This window comes from Leptidea sinapis, chromosome 2 (genome assembly GCF_905404315.1).
Source record: "Leptidea sinapis chromosome 2, ilLepSina1.1, whole genome shotgun sequence".
NCBI lineage: Eukaryota > Metazoa > Arthropoda > Insecta > Lepidoptera > Pieridae > Leptidea > Leptidea sinapis.
In genome coordinates this window covers 23,547,580-23,560,316 of record NC_066266.1, presented here as the reverse complement: position 1 = coordinate 23,560,316, position 12,737 = coordinate 23,547,580, and the positions used below count along the sequence as shown (strand labels likewise).

Below are 12,737 nucleotides of genomic sequence, written 5' to 3'. Positions count from 1 at the left end.
GTGGTTACCACAACGGCGCCTATTACTGCCTTGAAGCAGTAATGTGTAAGCATTACTGTGTTTCGGTCGAAAGGGCGCCGTAGCTAGTGAAATTACTAGGTAAATGAGACTTAACATCTTATATCTCAAGGTGACGAGCGCAATTGTATCAGAATCTTTGGGGTTTTTCCAGAATCCAACTGAACGTCCTGCTCGTCCCTGATTTTCATAAAAAAAATAACTTAATATATAAAAAATATGTTAAGTGATAACCGCCGCCCTTTCATTCCACCTGTTTCTTGTCACCGGAGGAATCTATGGAGCGGTGAGGACTACTATAAAGCTGCCCCCGAGTGAATGATGAGAAGTAGCAAGAAGCTCTAAGCCACTCATTTAAATCATTATTTACAATTTTATAATTTAACAAATTATTTTGTTAGAATACAAGTGGACCCGACAGAAAAATCGGTCCAGCCGGTAGGAGGAGTTCACTGACATACACATGAGCAGGAGAATTATATTATATGGATTTAAGAATCTACTTGAACACACAAAAACATCATCAAAATCGGTCCAGCAGTTTAGGAGGTAGTTCAATTGTGAATCTAAGCCATTCCCAAATCCACCTGAAGACACACAGAAAGTTTCATTAAAATCGGTCCGGCTGTTCAGGAGTTCAGTTACAACAGACGCACAAAAGAAATATAATATATATTAAGATAAGTGAAGGGATGCAACAAAAATATTCAATCGCAATGACTTCGGTACGCGACTAAGGGTTCATACGCACTATGCGGTTACCCGCAATGCGGCTAGCCGTCCGGCTGACCGCAGGATGCGGTTGCGAATGCGGCCAGCCGGATCGCGGGCAGCCGCATTCGCAACCGCAACGTGCGGTTGAAGAACCGTTGCGATTTGCGGTCATGTCGATCCATTTCAAAGATGGACGCGGACGAAGTTGCAGCTATTTACTACATTTACACACGTTACGTAAAGAAGAAAAAACAAAGAAAGAAGTACTGGGTGCATCCTTATTTGCAAACACGGGATGAGAGCAAGCATTTTGCAATATTTTTCGAAGAAATAAAAAAATATGAAGATAAGTTTTTCGGATTTACTAGAATGAGCATAAAAACGTTTGAAGAATTATTGAACATTCTAAAAACATTTATAACGAAGCAAGACACACAATTTCGCAATAGTATTAAACCGGAAGCAAAGTTAATAATAGTGCTACGGTAAGTAAAATACATATTTATAATTCAATTTTTATTCAAATAATGAAGGTAAGTACACATTTCAAGCATCATCGTCAGTGATGGAATTAAAAAGTTCCAGATAATCACTATCCTGAGATTTTTCGCTTTGAGTTGAAATTGGCGATTGTGCATTCGTCGGACTCCTCACAATTTCTTGAGACGTGTCTCGTCCAAACTCCGAAGACTGCACAGGCTGCATGTAGACATTACTTCCTGAATACTGTGCCGTTTGATATCCATGATGGGTATTCCCTCGTCCAACCTCCGAGAAGTTTGTACGGTGAGAGAGCTGGTAATAGTCCCTATTACCAGAATAATGTGACGTTTGATATCCCCGGTAAGAATTAGGTCTTGGATAATCAATGTTCGAATAATTGAAAATTTGCGCAACTTTAATTACCTTTAAAATATCTAATTTACTTTGCATTTGCATATGTTCTGGAATTTTTTTAAATTCTTTTACTAGAGACAAGAAAAACAGGCGATCCTCGTCATCTTCAACACTCTTTCTTTCTAAATTTCTATTCAAGGCCCCGACTAACTCTCTACCGATAAGATCATCACTATTATTTTCTTGCTTCTCTTTGGTGCCCATGAAGTATTTGATGGAAGTGTTTCTTCATTTTGCATAGCTGTGTTACCATCTTCATTTTCTGTAGTTACATTGCCCGTTGTGCTATTGACAGTTACAGTATCTTTTAAAAATAACAAACTACCGTAGGAAACATATGAAGTCTTTTTTTTTGCCGCTGATCCGCTCTTAGTCTCTTTCGCTTTATGGGCCTTTACAAAACAGTCGCGAATATTTCTCCATTTTTTTTAATACTCAAACCTAAAAAAAAAACATTGTTTCAGATATTTGGCGTCAGGCTCTTCATTCGCAGAATTGCATTATATGTTTAAGATTGGAATTAGTACTATCGCCGAAATAGTTCGAGAAGTATGTGCAGCTATATGGTTTTGCTTAAAAAATATATGCCTACCACAACCAACCAAAGATATGTGGCTTCAAATTGCAAATGGTTTCTCTACTAGAGCACATTTTCCGAACTGTATAGGTGCTTGTGACGGAAAACATATTAGAATTATAGCACCTAACAATAGTGGATCAATGTGCTTCAATTATAAAGGATATTTTTCTTTGGTATTGCCAGCAATTTGTGACAGCAGCTACAAATTTGTGATGATTGATGTTGGAGCATATGGAAGATTCGGTGACTCAGCAATATTTCAAAACTCAAACTTTTATAAAAAAATTCAAGAGAACCGCTTGAACATTCCTGAACCAGGAAACAATGCAACTTGTTTTCCCTTCGTTTTTGTAGGAGACGAGGCATTTGCTTTAAGTACGAGTATGATGCGCCCTTATCCGAGAAATAATTTAAATATTACAAAAAGAACATTCAATTATAGACTGTGTGTGGCTAGACGTTACATTGAATGTACTTTTGGCATACTTGCGAATAAGTGGCGCATTTTTCACAGACCAATTAATGTTCACATCGATTTAGTTAGTGATATTATTAAATCTGCTTGCATTTTACACAACTTTGTAAGAGACAGAGACGGATATTCTTTTAGAGACTCATTAAGTAATCCACTACCTGAAACTATTACTCGAGATAACGTGCGAAGAAACAATAGAACTGCTTTCGGATATCGAGAATTATTTGCAGAATATTTTATGCATGAAGGGAGGGTAGAATGGCAGGATAATTACATTTAAATAAAATTTTGATAATTACCTAGTTTTTGTTTTTCCTCCTTTGTCAATTCCGTACCGTGATAAATATGCACTAACTCTTCCCATGCTCTTTGTTTTAATATTCTATCAGAATACTCTGGTAATTTGGTGTTCCAAATTGCTGGCCGACTCTGGATTTCGATGATAAATTTTTCGGTATCGAAATCCATTTTACCAAACGTAACCACGTGCACACACTCACTCAATGGCGGGCAGCCGCAGACTGAGCCGCACAGTGCGTATAGCAACCGTCCGGGTAGCCGTCACTCGGGCCGCAGCCCTCCGAGCGACCGGAGCGGCCGCATCGCAGTGCGCATAGAAATGAATATTACGTACATATTTGTGCTTGCGGTCAGCCGCACGGCTAGCCGCATTGCGGGTAACCGCATAGTGCGTATGAACCCTAAGTTAAAAAAAGCGGCCAAGTGCGAGTCGAACTCCCCCATGAAGGGTTCCGTACCTGCAAGTAACATAAAAAGTTCTTGTACTTCGTTGTAACGATATATGACGTATTAAAAAAACTATTTACTAGATCTCGTTCAAACCAATTCATGGTGGAACTTTGCATGGTAATGTACCTACATCATGTATTTTTTTAGTCTGTAAGTCTATGTATTTAATCAATCCCTTATTTCAGAAGTTACAGGAGGGGAGGGGGGGCACATTTTACCACTTTGGAAGTGTAGTTTGCAGCTTAGAAAAAAATGATATTAACCTCAATATCATTTTTGAAGACCTATTCATAGATACCCCACACGTATAGGTTTGATGAAACAAATGTTTGAGTTTCAGTTCTGAGTATGGGGAACCCCCAAAATATATAATTTTTTTTCTATTTTTGTGTGAAAATTGATGCGGTAGTTACCAGTTTTAACAGTATAGTTCTTATAGTTTCGGAAAAAAGTGGCTGTGATATACGGATGGACCGACAGACAGACATGACGAATGCATGCGGGTTCCGTTTTAGCCATTTGGCTACGGAACCCCAAAAATAAATATTTACGAATTTAAGAACTTTGTCGTAACTACTCGGTAGTGCCACCTGCCGAGTAAAGACCTCATCTTATCAAGACCTTTCCAATTATAAACTATGGGGGTCTATTCTGTGCCCCTGTGTTTTTTTTTATTATAATAAGGGACGAGACGAGCAGGACGTTCAGCTGATGGTAATTGATACGCCATGCCCATTACAATGCAGTGCCGCTCAGCATTCTCAAAAAAAAACAAAAATTCTGAGCGGCACTACAATTGCGCTCGTCACCTTGAGACATAAGATGTTAAGCCTCATTTGCCCAGTAATTTCACTAGCTACGCCGCCCTTCAGACTGAAACACATTACTGCTTCACGGCAGAAATAGGCGCCGTTGTGGTACCCATAATCTAGCCCGCTTCCTGTGCAAAGGAGCCTCCCACTGGTAAAAAAACTGTGTAATGTGGTTGCTGAGAATTAAAATTTCCAATGCCAACTTTATGCTTTATATGCATATATACTAGCTGACCCGACAGACGTTGTTCTATAGATAATAAAAAAAATACTGTTTTATAGGAATTTACCAATAATATTTCAAACCATTAAGAATTATTTCGTAAAAATGCTCCTTGTTGTTATAATGAAATTGTTTCACAGCGGAACTGTCAAACCGTGCGTCACTAAATTCTCTCATAGAATTTGTGCATATAAACCAAATATCTATATAGTAATAGGAAAATGCTCGGAATTAAATAAAAACAACAAATTTGTTTTTCCTTTGATGTGTCCATACATAATTTCTATGAGAGAATTTATTGACGCACGGTTTGACAGTTCTGCTGTGAAACAATTTCATTACGACAACAGGATGCATATTATACGAAGTACTTAATTCTTGATGTTATGATATATCATTGACAAATTCATAAAAACATTATAATTTATTATATACAGAACAACGTCTGTCGGGTCAGCTAGTTGATAATAAAAATAATTATGAATCCGATAATCGAAATAAAAACTATTCCTATTTCTCAAGTTGGGCCAAACTGCACTCCATGAAGTAATCCCTATAAAAATCCGTTCATTAGTTTATGTCCACGGACAAACAACGTGTCACGTAATTTATATATATTAAGATTGCATGCAGGATTGCTCTAGTTTGGCATCTGACATCTTCCAACCCACAACAAAACTTCCTTGATGCTGCTCTAATTTATTCAGGTGGAATATTAGTCAAATGCTGCAGAGATATTTCCCACAACATTTGCAAAGTAGAAAAATACTAGTGAAAAGGTTTAAAATATTCAATTATGAATTAAAATACACCAATTATTTATTATGTCATTAGAATACCATTAAATATATCTCTTTATATACGCCCTACCCATTACAATGCAGTGCCACTGTTGAAAAACCCAAAACTTCTGAGTGGCACTACAATTGAGCTCAGCACCTTGAGACAAGAAGTTAAGTCTCATTTGCCCAGTAATTTCACTAGCTATGGCGGTCCTTCGGACCGAAACACAGTAATGTCTACACATTACTGATTCATGGCAGAATACATACATATAGGCATACATTCGATGTGTCACTTGGACAGTTGGCTCAGTTGGTAAGAGTGGACTGATTCAACAGTTCTGGCTAATATAGGATAAAATGTACTTTTACAATAAAATTAATATTGTTTAAATGTATATATTTATAATGATAAATTTAGATATTAATGAATGTAATCATAAGCCCACAAGTTGCTGTGGCCTCACACAGTGTCTCATTGGTTCGGGACATATTTGTAACATCCAGCCTTGTTGTAGACTTGTAAAAAATTATTGATTTTCAATTTTGATAGTATGATAACACTTTTATAAGTTTCAGTCTATAGTTAGGCATTATGTATAACAAAATTTAAATATTTAATAAAAAAAATGGCTGTCTTACATCCTTATACTCCACAGCGGAATATCCAAGCGATCAGATATCCTGGGTATAGATAATGATTAGTTTATAGCAATAACTTTTATAATAATTGTATATTTTAATAAAAAAGAACACTAGAAAGAATCCAGGGAGATTCTTGCGCCATTTCTTCTCTCTTTTAGAGCGCCATTTGTTTCCAAAATGGTGGTAATGTTCAAAGTGACATCATAAACAATTCTAAGGGAATAAATTTTGAGATTTTTGCTTTTTAATAGTTTTATCATGCAATCAGACAAGAGACTATGAACAGATGTGCTCTGAGATTATTGGCGATCAGAGTAATTTACTCATTAGGAATTCCTCTATATTTAATCATGGCCATTATATGCCGTCTTTTCAGCCTGCACATTGCCTCAGGAAGAGTTAATTGCACAACAAGTTGGTTTGTTTAATATTGGTGTTCCTTATTTCCTCTTTTACTGTGTTGATATTTAGTTTGCTATGGATTTCAGAAACTCTTAAAAACCATGCTGCATATAAGATTTGTTTCAGAATGTAGTTCTGACATCTTTGTATAATACTGATATTGGAATCACTTGCCGAACCCCACAGTAGAATTCCATCCGGGACCTCTAGCTTAGTAGGTAAGATCGCTAACCACTCGGCTATACAGGTCGTCGGAATGGATCATGGGACACAGCAGTTCATAGATGGTATGCAGTGGATGAACTTGCAAGCCAGGGCGTTGCCATTCATGCCACAACCATTCAGCAAATGTGTTAAGTAACAATATATACAATACTTGATGGTCTCAAGCTTCAGACAATAATAGAAGAGATACATGCACTATCACTCAAACTGACATTCTGGGACTTTTAATTAAGACATAGTTCCGGAAAAACGTTCCAAGCCACAAACAACACATTTTAAGGAATTTGTGTTTACATTTTAATAAATCATTTAAAGTAGGGCTGCCATTTCTTGTCAGTCCGTTAATATGAATCATATGTGAATGTGTTCTTAACTACTACATGATTGTGGTTTGGAACGTTTTTCTGGAATAACATCCCATTATGATATATCTTGCTAGACCTAATAGTAGTATGATCTCTGAATATATGAAGTGTATTCAATTTCATTAATCACCATCACAATCCATAATTAGTCCTAGAGACTGCAGACTGAGACATAATCTAGTATTTAGGTCCTCAATGATTCTAACACAAATAATCAAATACCTCATAATATGTAAATGCCAATGAATCAAGTATGTTAAAAGATTTAAACAGACAACTATAGCAGTAAAAATAATTTGAATAGGATCAATTATTTTAACGTCCAACATACCTACAGATAAATGGCGTTTAATTATTAAATAATCACAAAGCTCCGAAAAAGGTTTACAAAGTAATCGCTAAACATTCTTATAAATAGCAGAATACCTATTTTTTTTTGTCAATGATTGATGCTACTACTTCTTAGGAGATTACGGTACACAGAATCCAAAATCCAAATCACAGTAAACTTCATCAATATCGAAGCAAAATATTTCGAAACCCAAGACTTAAATTTTTTGACATTATCACAAAATATTTTAACTGTTCTAAACACTACTATCTATCCTAAATTTTATTTGTAGTTTTGAAAGAGTATGAGTCAGCTCTTCAGTCTTCTTGAACGAGTCAAAAAGGCATAATTTATTATTAGAGTTCTATCTTTACAATTATTAGGTAAAGTAAACAAATAACATGATCGAGTGTAAAGCGGCCTCTACACTACTCACGGAATTCGGAAATGTTTCGACGAAGACTTCGTTCATCGTTTTGGGCAGTTTGGCGGACCATCCTAAAGCAAAATAGGCTCGCGAACTTGCGAAAGGGCGCGTGCGTGTTAATGTTTTTAGGTAAAGAAAAAAGATAACGGTGTACTTTTGACCACATGACTAAAATGGAAACTTCAATTAACTTACTTTCAATTAACTTAATTTATGTTAAATTTTATTCAATAGGTAATTTAAAATTTCAAAGAATTTTGATAAAAGATTCGGTTGTTATTTTTCTCATACAGTTTAAAATTACCTTGTTGGTACAACAAATTTATAATTATTGGTAAACATAAGAAATTAAAACTATTTTATCGAAAAATTTAATTGAAACAGCACTGTCATTGAACATGTCCTGTTCAGGTGGAATTTAAATTAAAATAAGGATCGATATACTTAATTAAATAATACCCCAATAAATAACTCGCAATTTAGTGTACAAAAATACCAAATTTTAATTTTAATTGCCTGTATTTATTAATTTTTTTCTATGCCTATTTCGTTAAAATTTATGCATTTAGGTACTCACATTTTGTTTCACATTAACTTAGATCTGAGCTGAACTGGGCTATTATATATATTATTAATAGGCTCTGTACCATCGCACAAATCTGTCACTTGAGTCCAAAATTGCAAAAGTTATTACTTATGGTATGCGTAAAATTATAATTTCACAACTACGTGCATAAATCTGTTGGCACGCTGTTCTGCGAACCCCGAAGTTACCCGAGGTTGTAAGAAACGATGTGAAGTACACCGCTACACTATTCACTTTTCAACTTCCCAAGTAGTGTAGAGACCACGCAGAGTAAAATGTAATGCGTAGTTATAATACGGCCGAATTAACTGTCCACTTTGCTGGTTATCAGAACCCCTCCTTCAACTCCGCGCGGCGCTTATCTTTCGGCTCGACTGTGCAGTACCGACAGCATAAAACATGCGGTGGTTATAATATTTAGTTATGGAAAAAAAAATATTAATAAGCTGACAAAAAATACAGATATCCTTTATCATATTTTGGGCCAAGCTGTAAAATTAACTTGTGCGGCGGTAGGTGTATAATAAACACTTAAGGAAATTTAAAATTAATATTAGGTTGCAACACAGAATGTAACACCAGCGTTCAGAGCTTCGTCATCACAGATGTTACAACAAAAAATAATTAAACTGTCAACACAACATGCAAGGAAAGAAAACCAATAATACAAACTACCTACGCGTTTAAACTAATAGTTTTAATAATTAACGTAATTTTATGTTTTTGCAAGCTGTACCGCATCCGTATGAGTATTGTTAAAATATAATACACATAGTTAACTTGTACGGATTTCTATATGTTTTAAAACTTTGAGTGTGAAGTGTTCGCTAAATTTAATTTATTACAGTGTATAAAGTGCGTGCGCAGATATATCTTTTATTACGGATTTCTGTTTTTTTCCTGTTGCGAAAACGTGAGTTTGTTTTGTATTCGTATGATGTATGTAATTATATAAAGATGTTAGTTAATAGTGTAAGTGCGTAATTTGTATGAATGAATGCTTATATGGTGCTGTATATAGATATATATGTCTATGACTAATAAATTAATTATTTTATTTGATTACATTATATATATTGTAATGTCTACTAATATTTGGTAGTACAATAATCTATACAAATATTTTATTAAACTACGTCTCCCCAAACGGTTAAATAAATACGTTTAGGTAGGTAGGTACCAAATAATTATGGTGTAATATTTATCATTGTAAAATATAATCTAGGTAGGTAGATATTTTATCAATTCGCTGGGTACGGTATCTTGGTTAATGCTTGTGTTTACTATTTTCCTATATCAATCTAGTCTAGCTCAATTCTAGCTCTGCGAAACAGCACTGTAGACTGATTTTTTTATAGTTCCGTTAATATAATGTACCTACTTTGTTATCCGACTTATTTTGAGAGAAGTATTTCCATATCCTTCTATATATATATAAAATGTGCATACATATAATAAAATCCACATTCGTGCTATGTCATTTTCAAGTCAGAGTTCAAAAATATAGTTTGTTTGTGCGGTTTTCACTGATGCACCCCGTTATACCTTCTATATTTTAACTGTATATAATTTAATCGGGATAATATACTGAAATCTACAGGATAAGAGTCGCATGCGTTCTCTTGAATTTATTATACTGTGGTTTTGTCTTCGATTTCAAATGATCATATAAGACGCAATATTTTGTTTATTTTTTATCATTCGCTCGAGAGAGCAGGCAAAGGAACCAAGCCATACAGCCTTGTCTTTTTTAAGCTTTATGACGCAATAAAAGTGAAAATACTCATGGATGCTGGGCGCGTGGGTTATTTTAGCTATATTAACATTATTAAGGAATTCTGTAAATATAAATAGGGCCTTATTGGATAGATGAAAATGTAGATAATAAACGGACATAAGAAAAAAAACCGCCAAAAATATAAATTAAAAATAATTCGTCATTCTTTTATGTTATTTGGTTGAGTTCTCATGAGAGGCTTCGTCATGCTCGCTTATAAAAATAATATAAGTCACTGCTTGTGGCGGCGACGTGGGGCGGGTAGTTCACTTTCCTAAAATGTGGACATGGGAGCCGATAGCTCGTCCATGCATCATGCTCGTGAACGGGAACTACTTGTGCTAGTTTTTTGTAACAGGATGATACAGTTATCAGAAACTCTTCTTAATATTTTTAAAATTAAAATTAATATTTATTTTTTAATCACTAATAAAATACTCGCATAATAATATATTTAACTATTTACTTCCGGTGTTCCGATTATTGATGCATCTACTGTACTCAATAACTCTCTTGCTGTTACGGCCGTTCCTAATATACTATCTATAGATAGAGATAAATTACTACCTTCTACTGTCAGTAATTAGCTGTCAATAATCTGAAGCTGTCCCAATATACCCAATAAGTCATTCTAATCGCCTTATATTGGGACGCGTTAATTGCAATTTCCGTACAAACTTTTATCACTGGTAAGCTATACGTCGTCCCATTGACAGACAGCCTGTACGGATAAGGTGAGTTACCGTCGATAAGTTTATTGGGACAGAAAAGTCAACGATAGTTACGATTTTTATCTCAAGTAGGCCACAACTGGAGAAAGACTGAATATTGGGAACTGCCGTTAGACAACCGATAAAAACAGGCTAGGAATATTAGTTTAGGTTTTTTTTATGGAAAAGGACAACTAACGAGCGTAAACACCTGGTGTTAAGTGATCACCGCCGCCCACATTCTCTTGCAATACCAGAGGAATCACAGGATTGCCGTCCTTTAAGGAAGGTGTACGCGCTTTTTTTGAAGGTACCCATGTCGTATCGTACCGGAAACACCGCACAAGGAAGCTCATTCCACAGCTTTGTAGTACGTGGAAGAAAGCTCCTTGAAAAGCGCACTGAGGAGGACCACAACACATCCAGATGGTGGGGATGATATCCTAATTTGTGGCGTGTCGTGCGAAGGTGGAATTCGTGGGCAGAAATCAGGTGAAACAGCTCTTCGGACTTAGTGTGCGTGACAAGCTACGTCTTAAACTCGCGATTTGTATGACACTTTGTGTTAGTGTGCGTGAATTGCTCGAAATAGAGATTAGTTCTAAAGTAAATTCGTATTTACATTTCCACAGCTGTCATACTTTATCTAGGTATATAAATGATCTAAGGTAAATAATATGTTAGTGATAAGCTACGTATTATTATTAAAGCCTATATTTCAAACACTGACCTCTTCTATATACCACTGGACTGGCTGCTTTCAAAGTGCTTTTGTGCCTGTTTGATATTCGCCATTTTGGCGCTGTGTAGCGAGAGTCTGCGGTACTAAAACTAGTGATGACAACCGTAGCTAAACTAACATAAATTTAAAAATATTTACAAAAAAAATTGTACTTTATTATGTTGATTCCTGAAGTATGAATAACACAAAAAACGACCGAAATTATATCAAAATTCAAAAATACTTCAGAGTATTGTACGTTCATTCGCAGCCATTTGCATTATAAGTTAAAATTAGTTCTCTAGACGCTCGCAAGTGGCGCTTCACAGCGTCAGCTTCAGCTTGTCCAGTGCTATTTATACAGGTCAGTGGTTTCAAACAACAAATAATCAGTCAATGACATTTCATTAGATATTACAATTCGTACAATGAGTACAAAGTACTTACATATGAAATAACAATGATTGCCGGCAATTGTAAGGACTAAGTATACATAATTTGTAACGCAAATTAATCATGGTGCCACTCAAGGGTGCTTCGTTGACTGATTATGATACTAGTTATCGCGACGCAGAAATAAATGATAACACTTATAGAACAACTAAATCTTCCAGCGCAGTAATAATAATTGAAACATTACGTCATTCACATTTTAGTTAAAATTGGCGACTACCGTGGAGTTTACAGTGTTACCAACTTATCTGTGAACTGGGTGTCGCCATCTTCGTTTCAGTGTTGCTAATTAATTCCAAGTCGGGAAAGTCGACACATTTTTATTTATATAATAACTAGATGACTCGATAGACTTTGTTCTGTATAATATAATAATAAAATACTATTTTTTATGAATCTGTCAATAATATTTTAAAACATCAAGAATTATTTCATAAAATATGCTCCTTGTTGTTATGATGAAATTGTTTCACAGCAAAACTGTCAAACCGTGCGTCAATAAATTCTCTCACAGAAAATATGTTCATACAAAACAAATATTGAAAACAAAAATAATTATGGGTTCCAAATCGAAATAAAAACTATCCAATCTCTCAAATTCGACTAAACTGCACTCCATGAAGTTATCCCCATTAAAATCCGTTCATTAGTTTAGGAGTCCATCGCGGACAAACAACGTGTCACGTAATTTATATATATTAAGATAATAAATAAAACGGAACACTCGAAAGTAGTAGAAACTGGCAGTCGAATGACATTTCAAAATGGCGACCGTAGTTCCTATTTTTGCCACTTGACAGATAAGTTGGTATTACTATACGTTACACACTTGTACTGTTACATA

General features: G+C 35.3%; 1 pseudogene; it reads right to left on the bottom strand.

The window, feature by feature from the left end:
* Window positions 1-1,233: 1,233 nt before the first annotated feature.
* On the bottom strand, window positions 1,234-3,048 carry LOC126973841 (uncharacterized; annotated as a pseudogene).
* Between the last annotated feature and the right edge of the window lie 9,689 nt (window positions 3,049-12,737).